Below are 21,018 nucleotides of genomic sequence, written 5' to 3' on the forward strand. Positions count from 1 at the left end.
ATATTTACCACGAGTACTTCCTGTCTGTATCGCTTGTTATTCTTTAAACTTCTGCTACAAACACTCTTTAGATATAGACTTATTCAAGTTTTTTCTGAAAGTTTGTTGAGGTTTCAACACAAGATTATTGTTACAAACAAGCATTAAGAAGATATTTGGATGTTTTGTATTAAGTATCTTTTTGGACGAAGACAACTAAGCTCAAGTTGCTACAAAAAAATGAACAAACATTTTGGCATATAACTGAAAGGGAACGGTTGAATTCTGGGATGAACCGTCACTTTAAATTTTCAAATACGCACCTATAGAAGTGAGAATTTATACAACTACATTTAAATAATTCAAAGGTCTGAGGTGCGACACGTTGTCCCTCCTGTACGAGCTTCCGTTTGAAGGAAAAAACGTCAACGAGTTCACTCTCGAGAATCGCTTTCCAGGTTGAGCACGCGGGTCAATCAATGCTCCGGCGAGCCCTTATTCAAATGCCAACCTGAGACACATCCCCAGAGAAGTCATTATTTACGGCTCCTCAGCCGGACGAGCCGTCACACTCTGAATGCCAAAAGCCCGTTAACTTGTTTGACATAATCTCGTGAGAAAGCGAGAGGGTCTAACATCTGCAACCTCTTCCTTTCTGGAGGAGGAAATTCTGGGGGAACACTGGCTGGTTGCTGGTTCATCGTTCTCGCAGACCTGACCTAGTTTCCAGACGCGTGTGGATGCGGCGCACATACATATTCATGAGTAATCACAAGACGTCGAGCGGGAGAAGCTCTAATTAGTTGCAATCATCCGAGGACGGGCGCTTCGGTTTGTCCGTCCTGCTCCACGTCTTTATGTATCCGAACGCTCGTGTCGTTTTTAAGCCCGATCCGACTTCGTCTGGAAGTTTATTCACATGTTTAGACGAGAAAGAGAAGATGCTTTGAAAAAACAAATCAAGTTGAAAGTGTAGAAGCGGAAACACCTTCGCAGGACAAACTTTTCGCTGATTAAAACGGTTGAGAAATGCATTTTTTTTCTTTTTTAATTTGGAAAAGTACATCGTGGGTTTTACACCGAGAACCCGGAATCTCATTATCAGCACTTTCATATGCAAATCTTAGTGGCGGTACTTCATCCCGGCTGCAATTATTCAGTCAATTAAACATGCACAACTATACAGAGATTATTTTTACGGTTTTGAGTCACGGACGTCTTAAAGTGTTACTTTTTATTTTATTCGGTCATAAACAGAGTTCTTATTAAACCGCCTAAGCATAGAACTGAAGGTCTTTATGGCGTCTTATGGTGAGCGTGTGGTTTGCTAGAGCTAGAATGACTAGAGTGGAGGTTCAAAGACATTTTCACAGCATTTTCTCTTAATATCGACTCATAACTCAAGACGTAATATTGTGTTCGACTCGACTGCTCAGTCACAAGTGAATTTAAGATGTTGATCCAGTAGACAGTTCTTCTGGAAACAGACTGACAGGACAACAACGTACGGTTGCAACAACTTAATTAAGCAAAAAAGCAGTAAATTGCTAATGGCTACATAAAAAAAAACTGGGACTTTTGAGATTATTATTAATGCAACTGGTCAATCGAAAGTTGTTTTTTTATATAACGAGGGCCAATCTGTAGTTTCCAATAATGTTTAAGAAAGTTCTAAGTGCTACGATCTTCTTAGGGTCGCTCTTAGGAACATTGTCTTCAAATATAAATTACTTACTTACTTACTTAATTACAGTGAAAGAAGGATGCATTTCCCAGAGTCTATCTTAGCTTAAGAAGATCTTTCACTAAGAAGGAAGTCAACTCTTAACAGCCTTCTCAGCGATCAACGTCGGGGAAAATCTATATCCTTCACTTTTACAAATAAAACAATGATCAATGAAAAAAAAGTTCTATTCAATTAAATGTTTAAGGCTTTACACACACATCTGCATATATCAGTTTATAGTACAAATACAACTAATTAAACAAGTTACTATTATTTGGACTCACAAATGTTATTTAAACTCTCGGTTTTGCATTAAACGATACAATAAATCAACATATCTAGATGGCTGGAAGAAACATGCTTTAACTTTTGCTGCACCAATGGTCATTCGCCAAATGATGCATTCAAGGGCGTAGGAATATTACAACGAAATGAGAAAACACACTATAACCTTAACGTTTTCCATTCCAATAAACCAACTGAGACATAAAATGTATGGGCTTTCTAACAAATACACATTAAGACAAACAACCATGAGGTATTTTTCAGATATCAAGGATTGAACACAAAGGCGTTCCCAAAGCCTACTGAGAGCTTCTTACGAAGCTTCTTTGGCTTGATCTTAAGGCTTGTTTTTCGCCACAAAAGGGGTTAAGAACAATTCTGGGAAACACCCAAATCTTAGTGCTCCATCTTAAGAGCCTTCATACAAGCTTAAAAACTATAGAAACAACAATGCAACTAACAAAATATATTTTTATTTTAGGTTTTCAATCCTCAAAATGCTGGTTAAACTTTGACAGTTATGTCTGGATCTTCGTTGGTCTTGGAAATATACAGCAAACTAGAAACCTGTCTCATCTAATCAGTGTCCAAACATTAATCGGAAAGAACCGGCGGTCGGAAGAAGAGATCAACCATTAAGTTGTGAAATCACGGGGCGCTCCGCCCGGTCGATGGGTGGTTAACCCCCCGAGAATGTGAAACGGCAAAAACACCATAATCATCCGTGATGCCAGGAGGAGCCATAAAGTGTGTGTTTGGAATACAAATGTTGTGTTGCCAGCGCCAGGTTTCACAGAATCAGATGGATTTCACAGAATTCCCGACACGCACTTCGGAAAAAAAGCTGTGATGTGGAAACGCAGCTGGAGAACGAAGACGCTCTTGAAGATCTACGGAAAATGTTCTGAGCATCATTTCACATCTATTTTGACTCTTCAAGGTAGTTTTTGGGCTTGTTTTCCTCAGATTTATCCATCATACTGACACCTAGTTTCAACTAAAAAAATCTGCTCCTGATGTTTTGTGTTTTGTTGCCACTCGGAGACAACCAGGATGATGGACCCCCCAACGGCGCCAAGATTTCCAGACAGTTTATCTTCACGCTGCTGCTCAACTTATATTTAATGAATACTGTCTTAGCCAACTTTTTAGAATAACTAATTCATATTAGCTTCTATAACTCTCATCTCCTCGGGAAAACCATCAAGAAGTGCAGCTGGCTCTGGCGTTCGCTACGAAACATCACCTCCCGAGAGTCGATGAATTACGACGGCGCTCCTTCTACGACGCGGGGCTTCATTCATTTTCCACGAGCCACACGAGCCACACGAGCAGGCGTCAGTCGATAAAATAAAACTAACTGATTTCCCTCGGAGGCCCGGTCGCCCGAGCAGCATCTCGCTATAAAATTCCCATCTGCAGCATCTTCACTCGCCGACTCCTCATCCCGAGTGTTCCTCCTTCAGGATGATGACTGAGGTGATTCGGCCTTTTTAATGGAACGTGGGAACGTAGAAGCTCCTCCCGAGCTCACTTTTATAAATAAAAAAAACTAGTTTAGCTTTGTTTGAGAGTCACTCGTCTCCTCCTCCCGCCTTCGCAGCAGCTTGTTCCTCCCTCGCTCCCGCCCTCCGTCAGAGTTTGCCCTCCACCTCGGGCGGCCAACACTTTCATGGCGGTGTTTTCTCAGAGCTATATCCATGCAAATCATTACATTCATTCCCCCGGTGAGGAGCAGAGGCTGCAGATGAATGGGGTTCGATGAATATTGCTCTGCTACAGTGAACACAACATGGCTCACTGAGGGGAGATATCAAGGGTCGTCCCACACTGGTGGGGGGGGGGGGGTTGATGAGGGGGGGGGCTGGACCGATTTACATCAAGGTAAGAACAGAAGACTACGAAGGCGGAACAATTAAGAGTGAACGTGGATCAGGTTCGATTTATCAGCGACGCACAACAAAGGGTTTCAACCGACTTGTGTTAATGTTTCTCGGCAGAACAAAGAGCTTTGTGTTGCTGATAATTACATGAACTCTAGCAGTGTGTCGTCACTTTTAATGTCATGTTGTGAAGTTATATTGTTGTTGCGTCTAACAATAAACTGTGTTGACTTGTGGCTTAATTTTAATGTTGTGTTGTATCTTAAACCAGTGTTGAAATATCACTAAATTTTGTGTTTTACTAGTGTCGAGTTGTACATTAATCCAGTGTTGTGTCATCACTCATGTGTTGAGTTGTACATTAATCCAGTGTTGTGTCATCACTCATGTGTTTAGTTGTACATTAACCCAGTGTTGTGTCATCACTCATGTGTTGAGTTGTACATTAATCCAGTGTTGTGTCATCACTCATGTGTTGTGTTGTACATTAACCCAGTGTTGTGTCATCACTCATGTGTTGAGTTGTACATTAATCCAGTGTTGTGTCATCACTCATGTGTTGTGTTGTACATTAATCCAGTGTTGTGTCATCACTCATGTGTTGTGTTGTACATTAACCCAGTGTTGTGTCATCACTCATGTGTTGAGTTGTACATTAATCCAGTGTTGTGTCATCACTCATGTGTTGTGTTGTACATTAACCCAGTGTTGTGTCATCACTCATGTGTTGAGTTGTACATTAATCCAGTGTTGTGTCATCACTCATGTGTTGAGTCTTACATTAATCCAGTGTTGTGTCATCACTCATGTGTTGAGTTGTACATTAATCCAGTGTTGTGTCATCACTCATGTGTTGTGTTGTACATTAATCCAGTGTTGTGTCATCACTCATGTGTTGTGTTGTACATTAATCTAGTGTTGTGTCATCACTCATGTGTTGTGTTGTTCATTAATCCAGTGTTGTGTCATCACTCATGTGTTGTGTTGTACATTAATCCAGTGTTGTGTCATCACTCATGTGTCGAGTTGTACATTAACCCAGTGTTGTGTCATCATTTATGTGTTGAGTTGTACATTAATCCAGTGTTGTGTCATCACTCATGTGTTGTGTTGTACATTAATCCAGTGTTGTGTCATCACTCATGTGTTGTGTTGTACATTAATCCAGTGTTGTGTCATCACTCATGTGTCGAGTTGTACATTAACCCAGTGTTGTGTCATCATTTATGTGTTGAGTTGTACATTAATCCAGTGTTGTGTCATCACTCATGTGTTGAGTTGTACATTAATCCAGTGTTGTGTCATCACTCATGTGTCGAGTTGTACATTAACCCAGTGTTGTGTCATCACTCATGTGTCGAGTTGTACATTAACCCAGTGTTGTGTCATCATTTATGTGTTGAGTTGTACATTAATCCAGTGTTGTGTCATCACTCATGTGTTGTGTTGTACATTAATCCAGTGTTGTGTCATCACTCATGTGTTGTGTTGTACATTAATCCAGTGTTGTGTCATCACTCATGTGTCGAGTTGTACATTAACCCAGTGTTGTGTCATCATTTATGTGTCGAGTTGTACATTAACCCAGTGTTGTGTCATCATTTATGTGTTGAGTTGTACATTAATCCAGTGTTGTGTCATCACTCATGTGTTGTGTTGTACATTAATCCAGTGTTGTGTCATCACTCATGTGTTGTGTTGTACATTAACCCAGTGTTGTGTCATCACTCATGTGTTGAGTTGTACATTAATCCAGTGTTGTGTCATCACTCATGTGTTGAGTTGTACATTAATCCAGTGTTGTGTCATCACTCATGTGTTGAGTTGTACATTAATCCAGTGTTGTGTCATCACTCATGTGTTGAGTTGTACATTAATCCAGTGTTGTGTCATCACTCATGTGTCGAGTTGTACATTAATCCAGTGTTGTGTCATCACTTATGTGTTGAGTTGTACATTAATCCAGTGTTGTGTCATCACTCATGTGTCGAGTTGTACATTAATCCAGTGTTGTGTCATCACTTATGTGTTGAGTTGTACATTAATCCAGTGTTGTGTCATCACTCATGTGTCGAGTTGTACATTAATCCAGTGTTGTGTCATCACTCATGTGTCGAGTTGTACATTAACCCAGTGTTGTGTCATCATTTATGTGTTGAGTTGTACATTAATCCAGTGTTGTGTCATCACTCATGTGTTGAGTTGTACATTAATCAAGTGTTGTGTCATCACTCATGTGTTGAGTTGTACATTAATCCAGTGTTGTGTCATCACTCATGTGTCGAGTTGTACATTAACCCAGTGTTGTGTCATCATTTATGTGTTGAGTTGTACATTAATCCAGTGTTGTGTCATCACTCATGTGTTGAGTTGTACATTAATCAAGTGTTGTGTCATCACTCATGTGTTGAGTTGTACATTAATCCAGTGTTGTGTCATCACTCATGTGTTGAGTTGTACATTAATCCAGTGTTGTGTCATCACTCATGTGTTGAGTTGTACATTAATCCAGTGTTGTGTCATCACTCATGTGTCGAGTTGTACATTAATCCAGTGTTGTGTCATCACTTATGTGTTGAGTTGTACATTAATCCAGTGTTGTGTCATCACTCATGTGTCGAGTTGTACATTAATCCAGTGTTGTGTCATCACTTATGTGTTGAGTTGTACATTAATCCAGTGTTGTGTCATCACTCATGTGTCGAGTTGTACATTAATCCAGTGTTGTGTCATCACTTATGTGTCGAGTTGTACATTAATCCAGTGTTGTGTCATCACTCATGTGTCGAGTTGTACATTAATCCAGTGTTGTGTCATCACTTATGTGTTGAGTTGTACATTAATCCAGTGTTGTGTCATCACTTATGTGTTGAGTTGTACATTAATCCAGTGTTGTGTCATCACTCATGTGTTGAGTTGTACATTAATCCAGTGTTGTGTCATCACTCATGTGTCGAGTTGTACATTAACCCAGTGTTGTGTCATCACTCATGTGTTGTGTTGTACATTAATCCAGTGTTGTGTCATCACTCATGTGTCAAGTTGTACATTAACCCAGTGTTGTGTCATCATTTATGTGTTGAGTTGTACAATTAATCCAGTGTTGTGTCATCACTCATGTGTTGTGTTGTACATTAATCCAGTGTTGTGTCATCACTCATGTGTTGAGTTGTACATTAATCCAGTGTTGTGTCATCACTCATGTGTTGAGTTGTACAATTAATCCAGTGTTGTGTCATCACTCATGTGTTGTGTTGTACATTAATCCAGTGTTGTGTCATCACTCATGTGTTGAGTTGTACATTAATTCAGTATTGTGTCATCACTCATGTGTTGAGTTGTACATTCATCCAGTGTTGTGTCATCACTCATGTGTTGAGTTGTACATTAATCAAGTGTTGTGTCATCACTCATGTGTTGAGTTGTACATTAATCCAGTGTTGTGTCATCACTCATGTGTTGAGTTGTACATTAATCCAGTGTTGTGTCATCACTCATGTGTTGAGTTGTACATTAATCCAGTGTTGTGTCATCACTCATGTGTCGAGTTGTACATTAATCCAGTGTTGTGTCATCACTTATGTGTTGAGTTGTACATTAATCCAGTGTTGTGTCATCACTCATGTGTCGAGTTGTACATTAATCCAGTGTTGTGTCATCACTTATGTGTTGAGTTGTACATTAATCCAGTGTTGTGTCATCACTCATGTGTCGAGTTGTACATTAATCCAGTGTTGTGTCATCACTTATGTGTTGAGTTGTACATTAATCCAGTGTTGTGTCATCACTTATGTGTTGAGTTGTACATTAATCCAGTGTTGTGTCATCACTCATGTGTTGAGTTGTACATTAATCCAGTGTTGTGTCATCACTCATGTGTCGAGTTGTACATTAACCCAGTGTTGTGTCATCACTCATGTGTTGTGTTGTACATTAATCCAGTGTTGTGTCATCACTCATGTGTCGAGTTGTACATTAACCCAGTGTTGTGTCATCATTTATGTGTTGAGTTGTACAATTAATCCAGTGTTGTGTCATCACTCATGTGTTGTGTTGTACATTAATCCAGTGTTGTGTCATCACTCATGTGTTGAGTTGTACATTAATCCAGTGTTGTGTCATCACTCATGTGTTGAGTTGTACATTAATCCAGTGTTGTGTCATCACTCATGTGTTGAGTTGTACATTAATCCAGTGTTGTGTCATCACTCATGTGTTGAGTTGTACAATTAATCCAGTGTTGTGTCTTCACTCATGTGTTGTGTTGTACATTAATCCAGTGTTGTGTCATCACTCATGTGTTGAGTTGTACATTAATTCAGTGTTGTGTCATCACTCATGTGTTGAGTTGTACATTCATCCAGTGTTGTGTCATCACTCATGTGTTGAGTTGTACATTAATCCAGTGTTGTGTCATCACTCATGTGTTGAGTTGTACATTCATCCAGTGTTGTGTCATCACTCATGTGTTGAGTTGTACATTAATCCAGTGTTGTGTCATCACTCATGTGTTGAGTTGTACATTAATCCAGTGTTGTGTCATCACTCATGTGTTTAGTTGTACATTCATCCAGTGTTGTGTCATCACTCATGTGTTGAGTTGTACATTCATCCAGTGTTGTGTCATCACTCATGTGTTGAGTTGTACATTAATCCAGTGTTGTGTCATCACTCATGTGTTGAGTTGTACATTAATCCAGTGTTGTGTCATCACTCATGTGTTGAGTTGTACATTAATCCAGTGTTGTGTCATCACTCATGTGTTGAGTTGTACATTAATCAAGTGTTGTGTCATCACTCATGTGTTGAGTTGTACATTAATCCAGTGTTGTGTCATCACTCATGTGTTGAGTTGTACATTAACCCAGTGTTGTGTCATCACGTATGTGTTGAGTTGTACATTAACCCAGTGTTGTGTCATCACTCATGTGTTGAGTTGTACATTAATCTAGTGTTGTGTCATCACTCATGTGTTTAGTTGTACATTAATCCAGTGTTGTGTCATCACTCATGTGTTTAGTTGTACATTAATCCAGTGTTGTGTCATCACTCATGTGTTGAGTTGTACATTAATCCAGTGTTGTGTCATCACTCATGTGTTGAGTTGTACATTAATCCAGTGTTGTGTCATCACTCATGTGTTGAGTTGTACATTAATCCAGTGTTGTGTCATCACTCATGTGTTGAGTTGTACATTAATCTAGTGTTGTGTCATCACTCATGTGTTTAGTTGTACATTAATCCAGTGTTGTGTCATCACTCATGTGTTGAGTTGTACATTAATCAAGTGTTGTGTCATCATTTATGTGTTGAGTTGTACATTAATCCAGTGTTGTGTCATCACTCATGTGTTGAGTTGTACATTAATCAAGTGTTGTGTCATCATTTATGTGTTGAGTTGTACATTAACCCAGTGTTGTGTCATCACTCATGTGTTGAGTTGTACATTAATCAAGTGTTGTGTCATCATTTATGTGTTGAGTTGTACATTAACCCAGTGTTGTGTCATCACTCATGTGTTGAGTTGTACATTAACCCAGTGTTGTGTCATCACTCATGTGTTGAGTTGTACATTATTCCAGTGTTGTGTCATCACTCATGTGTTTAGTTGTACATTAATCCAGTGTTGTGTCATCACTCATGTGTTTAGTTGTACATTAATCCAGTGTTGTGTCATCACTCATGTGTTGAGTTGTACATTAATCCAGTGTTGTGTCATCACTCATGTGTTTAGTTGTACATTATTCCAGTGTTGTGTCATCACTCATGTGTTTAGTTGTACATTAATCCAGTGTTGTGTCATCACTCATGTGTTTAGTTGTACATTAATCCAGTGTTGTGTCATCACTCATGTGTTGAGTTGTACATTAATCCAGTGTTGTGTCATCACTCATGTGTTGAGTTGTACATTATTCCAGTGTTGTGTCATCACTCATGTGTTGAGTTGTACATTAATCCAGTGTTGTGTCATCACTCATGTGTTTAGTTGTACATTAATCCAGTGTTGTGTCATCACTCATGTGTTTAGTTGTACATTAATCCAGTGTTGTGTCATCACTCATGTGTTGAGTTGTACATTAATCCAATGTTGTGTCATCACTCATGTGTTGTGTTGTACATTAATCCAGTGTTGTGTCATCACTTATGTGTTGAGTTGTACATTAATCCAGTGTTGTGTCATTACTTATGTGTTGAGTTGTACATTAATCCAGTGTTGTGTCATCACTCATGTGTTGTGTTGTACATTAATCCAGTGTTGTGTCATCACTTATGTGTTGAGTTGTACAATAATCCAGTGTTGTGTCATTACTTATGTGTTGAGTTGTACATTCATCCAGTGTTGTGTCATCACTCATGTGTTGAGTTGTACATTATTCCAGTGTTGTGTCATCATTTATGTGTTGAGTTATACATTAATCCAGTGTTGTGTCATCACTCATGTGTTGTGTTGTACATCAATCCAATGTTGTGTCATCACTCATGTGTTGAGTTGTACATTAATCCAGTGTTGTGTCATCACTCATGTGTTGAGTTGTACATTAATCCAGTGTTGTGTCATCACTCATGTGTTGAGTTGTACATTAATCCAGTGTTGTGTCATCACTCATGTGTTGAGTTGTACATTAATCCAGTGTTGTGTCATCACTCATGTGTTGAGTTGTACATTAATCCAGTGTTGTGTCATCACTCATGTGTTGAGTTGTACATTAATCCAGTGTTGTGTCATCACTCATGTGTTGAGTTGTACATTAATCCAGTGTTGTGTCATCACTCATGTGTTGAGTTGTACATTAATCCAGTGTTGTGTCATCACTTATGTGTTGAGTTGTACATTAATCCAGTGTTGTGTCATTACTTATGTGTTGAGTTGTACATTCATCCAGTGTTGTGTCATCACTCATGTGTTGAGTTGTACATTATTCCAGTGTTGTGTCATCATTTATGTGTTGAGTTATACATTAATCCAGTGTTGTGTCATCACTCATGTGTTGTGTTGTACATCAATCCAATGTTGTGTCATCACTCATGTGTTGAGTTGTACATTAATCCAGTGTTGTGTCATCACTCATGTGTTGAGTTGTACATTAATCCAGTGTTGTGTCATCACTCATGTGTTGAGTTGTACATTAATCCAGTGTTGTGTCATCACTCATGTGTTGAGTTGTACATTAATCCAGTGTTGTGTCATCACTCATGTGTTGAGTTGTACATTAATCCAGTGTTGTGTCATCACTCATGTGTCGAGTTGTACATTAATCCAGTGTTGTGTCATCACTCATGTGTTGTGTTGTACATTAATCCAATGTTGTGTCATCACTCATGTGTCGAGTTGTACATTAATCCAGTGTTGTGTCATCACTCATGTGTTGTGTTGTACATTAATCCAATGTTGTGTCATCACTCATGTGTTGAGTTATACATTAATCCAGTGTTGTGTCATCACTCATGTGTTGAGTTGTACATTAATCCAGTGTTGTGTCATCACTCATGTGTTGTGTTGTACATTAATCCAATGTTGTGTCATCACTCATGTGTTGAGTTGTACATTAATCCAGTGTTGTGTCATCACTCATGTGTCGAGTTGTACATTAATCCAGTGTTGTGTCATCACTCATGTGTTGTGTTGTACATTAATCCAATGTTGTGTCATCACTCATGTGTTGAGTTATACATTAATCCAGTGTTGTGTCATCACTCATGTGTTGAGTTGTACATGAATCCAATGTTGTGTCATCACTCATGTGTTGTGTTGTACATTAATCCAATGTTGTGTCATCACTCATGTGTTGTGTTGTACATTAATCCAATGTTGTGTCATCACTCATGTGTCGAGTTGTACATTAATCCAGTGTTGTGTCATCACTCATGTGTTGTGTTGTACATTAATCCAGTGTTGTGTCATCACTCATGTGTTGAGTTGTACATTAATCCAATGTTGTGTCATCACTCATGTGTTGTGTTGTACATTAATCCAATGTTGTGTCATCACTCATGTGTTGTGTTGTACATTAATCCAATGTTGTGTCATCACTCATGTGTCGAGTTGTACATTAATCCAGTGTTGTGTCATCACTCATGTGTTGTGTTGTACATTAATCCAATGTTGTGTCATCACTCATGTGTCGAGTTGTACATTAATCCAGTGTTGTGTCATCACTCATGTGTTGTGTTGTACATTAATCCAATGTTGTGTCATCACTCATGTGTTGAGTTATACATTAATCCAGTGTTGTGTCATCACTCATGTGTTGAGTTGTACATTAATCCAGTGTTGTGTCATCACTCATGTGTTGTGTTGTACATTAATCCAATGTTGTGTCATCACTCATGTGTTGAGTTGTACATTAATCCAGTGTTGTGTCATCATTATCATTTAATCTTGCTGTATCATCACCATTTTAAATTATTGTGTTACGTGTCATTACTCACTTAATGTCCTGCGAATAGACTGGATGTTGTCGATGTCATCATTATTGTGTCGATAGTGTGCGATCATATCGAACAAAAGTCGTCCAACGCGATGAAATCCATTTACCGCTCTACATCCTCACTCATCAGATCAAGACACCACTAGTTGTCGTCGCTCCGGCGGCGTGTGACGACCTCCCGTCTCCGGACTTGTTCAAGAGCGACAACATGACTGATCTGCAGCCTCAGAGTTTTTTCGGCCGTCGCTGTGTCGGCCACCAGATAATGAGCAGAAGCTGCTGCAACAGCCGCTGAAATCCTGCGGCGCCAGCGTCTCACCGGGAGGACGCTCCGAGCCAGAGTCGCCTTTATGGCTTCAACTCATTAAAGACGTGATGTTTGCCAGTCGACGGTCGTGAATGTTGTGTGTCGAGGGAATGGTATCTGTTTAATTCTGTTGGAAGGAGCATCTCGATCATCTGGAGAACGTGAGGAAGACTCTGACTCACAACATCCACCTTTAGACTCTGAATCATCACCAGTACCACAAGTTTTATTATGTTATGAATTTGTTTCTTTTTAAAACTTTCATTTTATTAAAAAATATTAAGGTTAAAATGCATACATTACTCAAGGTTAAATATTAAATCTTTGTTTTAAATCTTATTAAAAAAGATCTGATATTATTTTTTTCTTGGTAAACGTTTTGCTTCCTTTTATTTTCAAATTTATATACAAATTATTTTGTTAACCATGTCTGAAATTTAATCATCTTTATTTATTAACATTGTATTTAATAAATTCATTATTTTTCCTCATATTTTCTGTAATTATTAGTATCATTTTTTTACGGTTCCGGAGAGTCTGAGTGTCACATGACCACCAAACGTCTATACAGTAGTGGGTCAGGGATAATATTTCTATATGAAGTATGAGTATATGAGTCTTTTCTGAAGTTGCCAGGAAGATAAAACATCAAGGGACACAACAAGAGCATTTTATCTTGTTTTGTACACTTATGTACGATCAGAAAATCTGCACCATTGCAGTTAAATATTTGGACACTAGGCGGGGCAAAAACACCATTTTGAATACAACCCACTAGGCCTTAAACAAATAATAAAAAAAAACTATATTCAAGTCTGCAGTATTGTTACATCTCTGGCTCTTCTAATCTAAAACTGATGGCAAAGTTCTAAGCGATAGTGTGATCATGAACTTTACTAAACCACATATATCAATATCTCACTAATAGTACATTTTAATCACTGCTTGTTTGGAAGAGGAATGAGGGAAGTAAAGATTTCTTCGTGACAAGTACGAACTTTGAAGGAGTTAACGCCACCCCGACGTTAAACTATAACTTATTCAAGTTTGTGTTCCGTGGAAACCTTATGAGCAACTTAAGTTAAGGCTTGTGAAACTGCGAAGAAGATTTAACGGCAAACTAACATCTCTGTGCTTCAAAAATAATTCATACAGACATGTAAACTCTGTATTCTTCTCTTGTACGAGTAAAAAGTGTGACTTTCAGGCTGTTGCTCCTAAGCTTTGGAAGGATCTTCCTCTCTTTGTGCTTGATGGATCTACTGACTCCTTTAAGAAACATCTTAAGACATTTTTATTTGTTCAGGCTTTTCCTTGAGTTTCTGGAACTCCTGCGTTGTTCTCAGTATTATCTTGACCTTTTAAATATATATTTTATTGAATATTGTTTTGATTGTTTAAGCGCTTTGTGACCCTGGTCTGGAAAAGCTCTATATAAATACAAATTACTTACTTACTTTGAACCAGATCTGAATTCTATACTTTGTTTAAGTAAACGCATTAAGTCAGATTCCCAACCTGACAAAAAAACCCAATGCATTCATTTTCTGAACCATTCTATCAAGTTTTAATGGACCAGTGACGGGTCGACCGTCGAGGACTGACAACTCATATCAACACAGCTTGAAAAAACACGTTTGAGGACGACAGGAAAACGCAAACATCAAAGGATATCCAAGACTTCTGAAGATAAACCGAGCTGGAAGCAGAAGAACCATCGTGAGTGTAGAATTGTCATCTCATTAAAAGAGATGAGAATCTGGACTGAGATGCAGAATCTCATTGACGGATGAAACGAGAAGAGAGTCCGTTTCTTACAACAAAGCCTTCCAGCTTCAGCTCCAGTCATGTTACATGATCTGGCATCATCGTCCGTCACGGTTTCATCAGGATGCAAATGTTGTTTGTGCTGCTGTAACCACCGTGTGAGGCAGTGAAGCCCTTTTTACACATTTAACTGGAGCCTCACAAGTGTTCACTTGCAATTACGGCGGCTTCACTCCCGTTTACCGGTCGCGTCCTCAGGTGGTGTCAAGTGGAAACAGACTTACTTTTCGCAGACGTCGCCCACAGCTGCCGCACACCAGCGTCGGGAGGGGGGTTCGGATTTTCTGCGGTGGTTTCTGTAGTAAAGCAGGTCGCTGGTTACACACCATTCATCAGAATTATACTTCACCAACTTATTTAAAATTCATTGTGTACAGAAGTTGGTTGAAACCGTTTAATAATGCATTGGTTATCCTCCCTTACTCTTCGTCTCCTTCACTCTCCTGTTTGAAATAAACTCATGTGGAAATGGGAAACTAGATCTATCACTATCAGAGTTCTCGCTTTCTGAATTCCATACTGGAACCATTTTTTTTTTTTACTTTCACAAGAAAAGTTGTTGAGTGTATTTAAAGCAGGAAAATATTATAATAAATGAAATTATTTACAAGCAGGTAAATGCAGCAAAGATACATTTACCTCAAATATCGACAAGAAGGATTCCCTTTGAATCTGTACTTAAGAGATCAGCTACTGATGCGACACATTAGATCCATAAGAGTCACAAAATGAAGTTAAACAGCAAAGACTATTATTATAAAAGTCATAGAAAGTTGGTAGAAGGTACAAAGAAATTTGTCGGTTTTGTCCTCAATTTCGGTTTTTGATTCTGTCCAAGAATTTCAATTTCGGTGCATTCCTAATAAAATATGTTGCTGCTCCAAAAAGCCAAGGTAAATCAGAATGTGGGCAGTTAAGCAAGGTTAGCCCGTGTACGAAGTCATGATTCAAAAATATTGTTTTTAAAAAAAATAAACAGGAAATGTTCTAAAATTCACAAGAACTCCAGTTTCAAATATTGCTCAGCAACAACTTGGATCAACGTTTGGGAGCCAACAACAGTTTTTTAAAACCACTATTAAAAAAAAAAAAAAGATTGATCATGATTGTTATTTTAGAATTAGTTGTGATGGATTTCTGCTTCCTGTTTTCAAAATAAAAGGCCACTTCCTGCAGTGAACACGGACCAAGACGCCAACATTGCTGAAGTTATGAAACAAAGATATGGACTTGTACGCACCGACTCCTTGAACAAGCTGCTCAGAATCAGACGGATTTTTGGACGAGTTGTGGAGCCTGCAAGACGACAACAAACACCGTAATTAGGCCGTGACATTTATTAAGCTAAATAAGCTGCAATTGTATTCTTGTATATATACACAAGTTTTTTTCAAAACATTTCTTCAACTAACTTTAAATAAATATTTTGAGGGATCAATATATACTCAAAAATTACACAAAAAGGAGGGAAAACGTAAATAAGGGTTGTAAATGAAAAATAAATACAAAATACACTTTTTAATGTATTAGAACCATTTATACATGATCATACTTTGACATTGCGAGAGCCGCATAAATACACTTTGCCCAGGTCTGCTTTAACTACATGCAAATGTTACACATTTTTCTAATAATGTCCCTTTTACTTAAGGTTTTCTTCATTCATTTTTTAGTTCATTAAAGGGGTAAGAAAACAGCTTTTTTTTTAAACGTAGGCATTAGCTTGTTGATGCTATTCATCACAAAATTAAACGACATGTAGCTTCACCAAGACAGCTAAGGGAAGGATGAGGTTCCGTTTCTTCTCCGTGACGATCCCCATCTAAGGTGTTTCTTCCCTGCGACCACACGCCCGTCATGTGAGCCGACACATCCCTGCACCGCCTCCCCATGTGTCACATGAGTGATGACCTGCTGTCACACTTGATATCAGCTTCTCATAAACACATTTCCCTCGGACGGAATTCCTGCGGGCGACTGGAACAAACACGTTTGTGGATGAAACGTGAGGGAAGATGAAGATTTGAGGAGCGGTGGACCGACGCGACGAGACGCGTCTCTGAGGAGATGCTAATTATTTGTGGGAATAGATCCCGAGATCAAAAGAAAGCAGAACACACGGAATAATGAATGTTTTTTTTATGTGGAATTGTGAGAGATGTTTGATCACATGTGCGTTTGCTGTTGATTGAAGCTGTTAAAATTAACAGACATCTGTGCAAGATTAAAACTTCATTATTGCTATCATTATTGTACTTTTGACTCATTTCAGTTCTATTGATCAGTGCTTCAAACATTTGCAGATTTCAATAAAACTTTCATTAAGAAATGAACAAGAAACAAGATTAGAAATCATTCCATAAATATAAACTCTCAGTGGCGCAGAAGAAGCTGCTGCACGGCTTTAAAGTTGTTACTTAAAGTTCTCCTCTGTCTGAAATCTCAGCGAACGAGAAGTTACGAGAGCGGAGTCCATAATGACGCAATAATGGCTTCAAGTCTTCCAGCCAGCTGTAATCACGCCCGCTATACAATGAGACCCTCGGAGATGGAGACTGATGATGCACTGTGACAAACCTTGATGTTTGACCAATCACAGCGGAGAGGGCGTGGCAATGGTAAACAAGATTTAAACTCCAGAAAATGTAAGTGTTTTCAGTGGGCGGGACTTAAGTACATTTGCTAGAGTAAATATTCCATCTTTTTTCTTCTTTTTTTCCCACCAGACCCTATTTATTTGCTATCCAACTTTAACTTTCAAATTCCTTTTTTGCCTTTTTATTATTAGTTTAAAACACAAATTACTTTTTTCTTTTATACCCAACTTCTTATTCCAGACTTACCATTTTCCACTTGGCTCGTCTCTTTCCCTCTTTCTTTTCATTGGGCTTTTTTCTCACCCCGACTTTATTTATGTTGACCTGGCAAGAACGGTCGAATAAAGCAGCAAAGCGTTTGTCAAAATAAATCCGCTCTCACATATTTCACTGGATTATTTTCCATTTGCAAATGTTTTTTGTTGGAAGCTTTTTCTGAACTCTTGTTTGATAGAAAACGGCCCGTGTAGAGGTCACAACATGAATAGGATGTTTGTTGTAAATCAATATTTGTGAGTTATTAAATATATACACGGTTACCTCAAGAGTGAAGAATGTTGGTGGATTAAATAGGTTCCGTCCAGTTTCCCTCCTACTGGCACGTTTGGAGTGAATTACTTTTCCAACTTGAGAAAATCTATTTAAATGTCATATTTAAAGAACTGACTTCTTTCCACACACAAGAGACCAGTTTGAGGAAAAACTTCTGATGCACATTCCCTCATAAAAATCCATCTTCCACCGTCTCTCTGCACCTGTCCTGAGCGAGGGGTCTTGAGGGAGCATCTGCAGCTGCTTTAAACAACATCTTAATGTCACGTTTGGACAGAGTTTCTGCTGCAGTTCACACCTGTTTACTTTCTATGCAAATGTATGGAGAACCGCAGGCCGCCGGCGGGCGTTATGACACAGTGCCCCCTGTTGGACGTTCCTGGTAGGACTTGACTGCATTTAGGTCACAATTTCGTAGCTCTTGCGCCTCATGTTCCTGGATGTGTGAAGATCAGAGATGCAGGAAATGATCCACAAAGGCAGCTTCAGTCATCGTCTTCCCTTCTTTCTCAATTTGTTTCCCGTCGTCTTTTCTCATCCTTCTTATCGCATTCTTTCAAATCTTTTATTTGATGAAGACCCAATAAATCTTTTTTACTCAAATCCACCATTACTCTTTTCTTTCAGTTGGAATACAAATCTATACTTTCAATTTCTCATCTCATCTTTCCTCCAAATGTCCGCTCATCCCTCCCTGTATCTTCCCATCTCTTTATTCTTGTACAAATCATTCTCTTTAATATATTCATATCCACTCCTCTTCATCTATCCGTCATCTGTACATCCAACCTTTCATTTAAATCACCATATATTTCCATTTTTCTCTTTAAGTCTTTAGTCCGTGAACTTCTCTTCCTACAATCTGTATCATTTCTAGTCTTCCACCATCATGTCATCCATCCATCCTCTCTTTCAATCCTACCATCCTCCACTCTACACTTTCATGCATAAAGATTCCTCATTATTTCCATCAGTCTTTTGCAACAACCTTTCATTCATACATGTTTCTAACCTTGTATGTTTTTTTTCAAAGATTCCTCTTTCAAAACTTTCTTGACGACGATTGGATCAACAGGACAGCAGGTGGCAGTAGAGTTCAATGACTGGATGGCACATCGGACACAGAAGCTTCAACTCCTTCTGCACCACAGAGAGTGATGGAACTTCAAAATATTCCTGGATCCTGATGGTAATCTAGGTCCCTAACAGAGAAATGCATCTTTACTTCTAGGGGTGTTAGGATGTATCGATATAGTGATTAAATCGCAATATTCTTTTCGTCGATAATGTATTGATATTCGACAGCCTTGTATCAAATAAAGTGTATACATTTACTTTTTTACTTTTTTTTTTTAAAGCTTGCAATTCATAGTTTTTACTATAGTTTATTACAGTTTAGAGTTTAATGATGTGTGTGCAAAATAGTTTTTTTTTTAACAATTAACATGAAAATATTCATTTCTCTCACTCTTTTGTTCATTTTCCTGTTGCAATAACTCCGGCCACTAGATGTCAGCAGTTACGTCCTCTAAAGAAGTGAAAAAGGTGACTGAGGACGAGAGGATACAGTTGAGTCCAGCAGCTTTTAAAGATGATGTTTGGACATATTTTGGTTTCAAATTAAGTGAAAGCAGTTACGACTTCGTCAAGAGTCATGTGGTCTTTAAATTCTACAACACCAGAGTAAAGTACTCGACAATACTACACATATATTCTTGTTACTACAGTATCACGATAAATCATATTGTTGCCCCTGCATCGTGACCAGATTTCAATACAAACTCCTAGTTACTTCATTTCGAATCTCACTCTCACCTGTGCACCATTTTAAATATACATTTTTATTATTGCTGGTGGATCATTGGTCTCGAGTAAAATGATTATTTTTAACATTATTACTTCTCTTTATTATCGCTTTTCCCTGGCACTACTGATGACTCTACAATTCTGACCTAGACAAGTTTATTTTAACGTTTTATCATCTCGTTTTATGACTTTCTTTTGCACAGACATCTTCCCTGACTACATGTCTATTAAAGTAAAAACTGCTGAATTTCTACATCACCCTTCAAATTGAACATCTTTTTATGTCCCTTTATGCTTTCTTGACTGTTTAAAGATCACTTTTATGTTTCCTCCATCTGCTGTATTTGTATTTAATTGCTCAACAAACGTTATGACAGCTTGTGAAAGCATCTTAAAGTTCCCCCCTCAATCCTCTCCTGGTGGTGGTGGAGTCACACCAAAGGAAGACGTCTCAGATGCCCTCACAGGTCCAGAAGAATCAGACCCGCTTCCGCACGCGTCTCCATAATCACATCAAGAAATAAGCAACGCCGCTGATTCGATGAAAGTCGGCCATAAATGTAATAAAGCTGCCGAGGTTATTAGAAGTGCCACAGGCCATCTTACCATAGCTCACACACCTCAAATTGGATTATGGACAGAAATATGACGGAGCGAGGAAGTGAGAGTCTCCCATTGGCCGGGAGTCACGGAGGGGCTTAATGGTTTGTGACCGACACCATTCATCCACATTAAGTCCTGCAGCGATGACCAGATGCAGGTTTGAATACTGGAGAGATGATTGTAGATTGATCTATTCTACAAATTAAGGAAAGTTAACCCCAAGATAGGTCGACGAGGAACTTGAGATTAAGAATAATTTCATAGATATGATGTTTTTTATCCATTAAATGACTGATGACGACACAGAAATAATTTAAGAAATACCTGAGGCAACACGGTGTGGTCGTGGTTTAGCCATGAATCCAATCTGAAGCAACTCTGGGTTGTTTGTTTTTCCTCATTCTTGTGGTTAGGTTAGGTTTTCCTCCGGGCACTCTGGTCTAGTTGATGGATACAAACGTTTATTTCACACATGTGGACCAATAATGAAAGAAAAATAGGCTTTAAAAAAAAAGACAAATAAATAGGATTACCCGGTCACTTTCCTTGATCGATGTGTCGTGATGTTTTTTAAAATACTAGGAAGAGAAAACAGAAAATATTGTTAAAGTGAAATGTGAAGCATGTCTTGCTACTTTAAAACATATATGTATTGCTTATAAACGTCATGTTACTTTTATTTGAGCGGATTTAATGAAATACAAATAAAAAAACTCATATAAATGCTTTGTTTTGTCAGTAAAAACAGAGCTAAACAGAAATATACAGTGTTAGTTACCTTCGCTGTTTATGTATCTTTATTTGCTAATATAGTTGTCGTTCTTAGTAGTTACTTGTTTTAACGTTTGTTTAAGTTGTTTGTGGTGAAATCTAAATAAATCACACCTGTTGTGAATTAGAGACACAGCACAGGGTGGTGCTGCCGCAATGCATTGTGGTTATCTGACGGAAAAAATAAGATCGCTTTTATTGTTTGTCAGTTAACAATTATTATTATTATTATTATTTTAATTGTTAAAATCTT

Source organism: Callionymus lyra, chromosome 19 (assembly GCF_982586985.1).
Source record: "Callionymus lyra chromosome 19, fCalLyr1.hap1.1, whole genome shotgun sequence".
Lineage (NCBI taxonomy): Eukaryota > Metazoa > Chordata > Actinopteri > Syngnathiformes > Callionymidae > Callionymus > Callionymus lyra.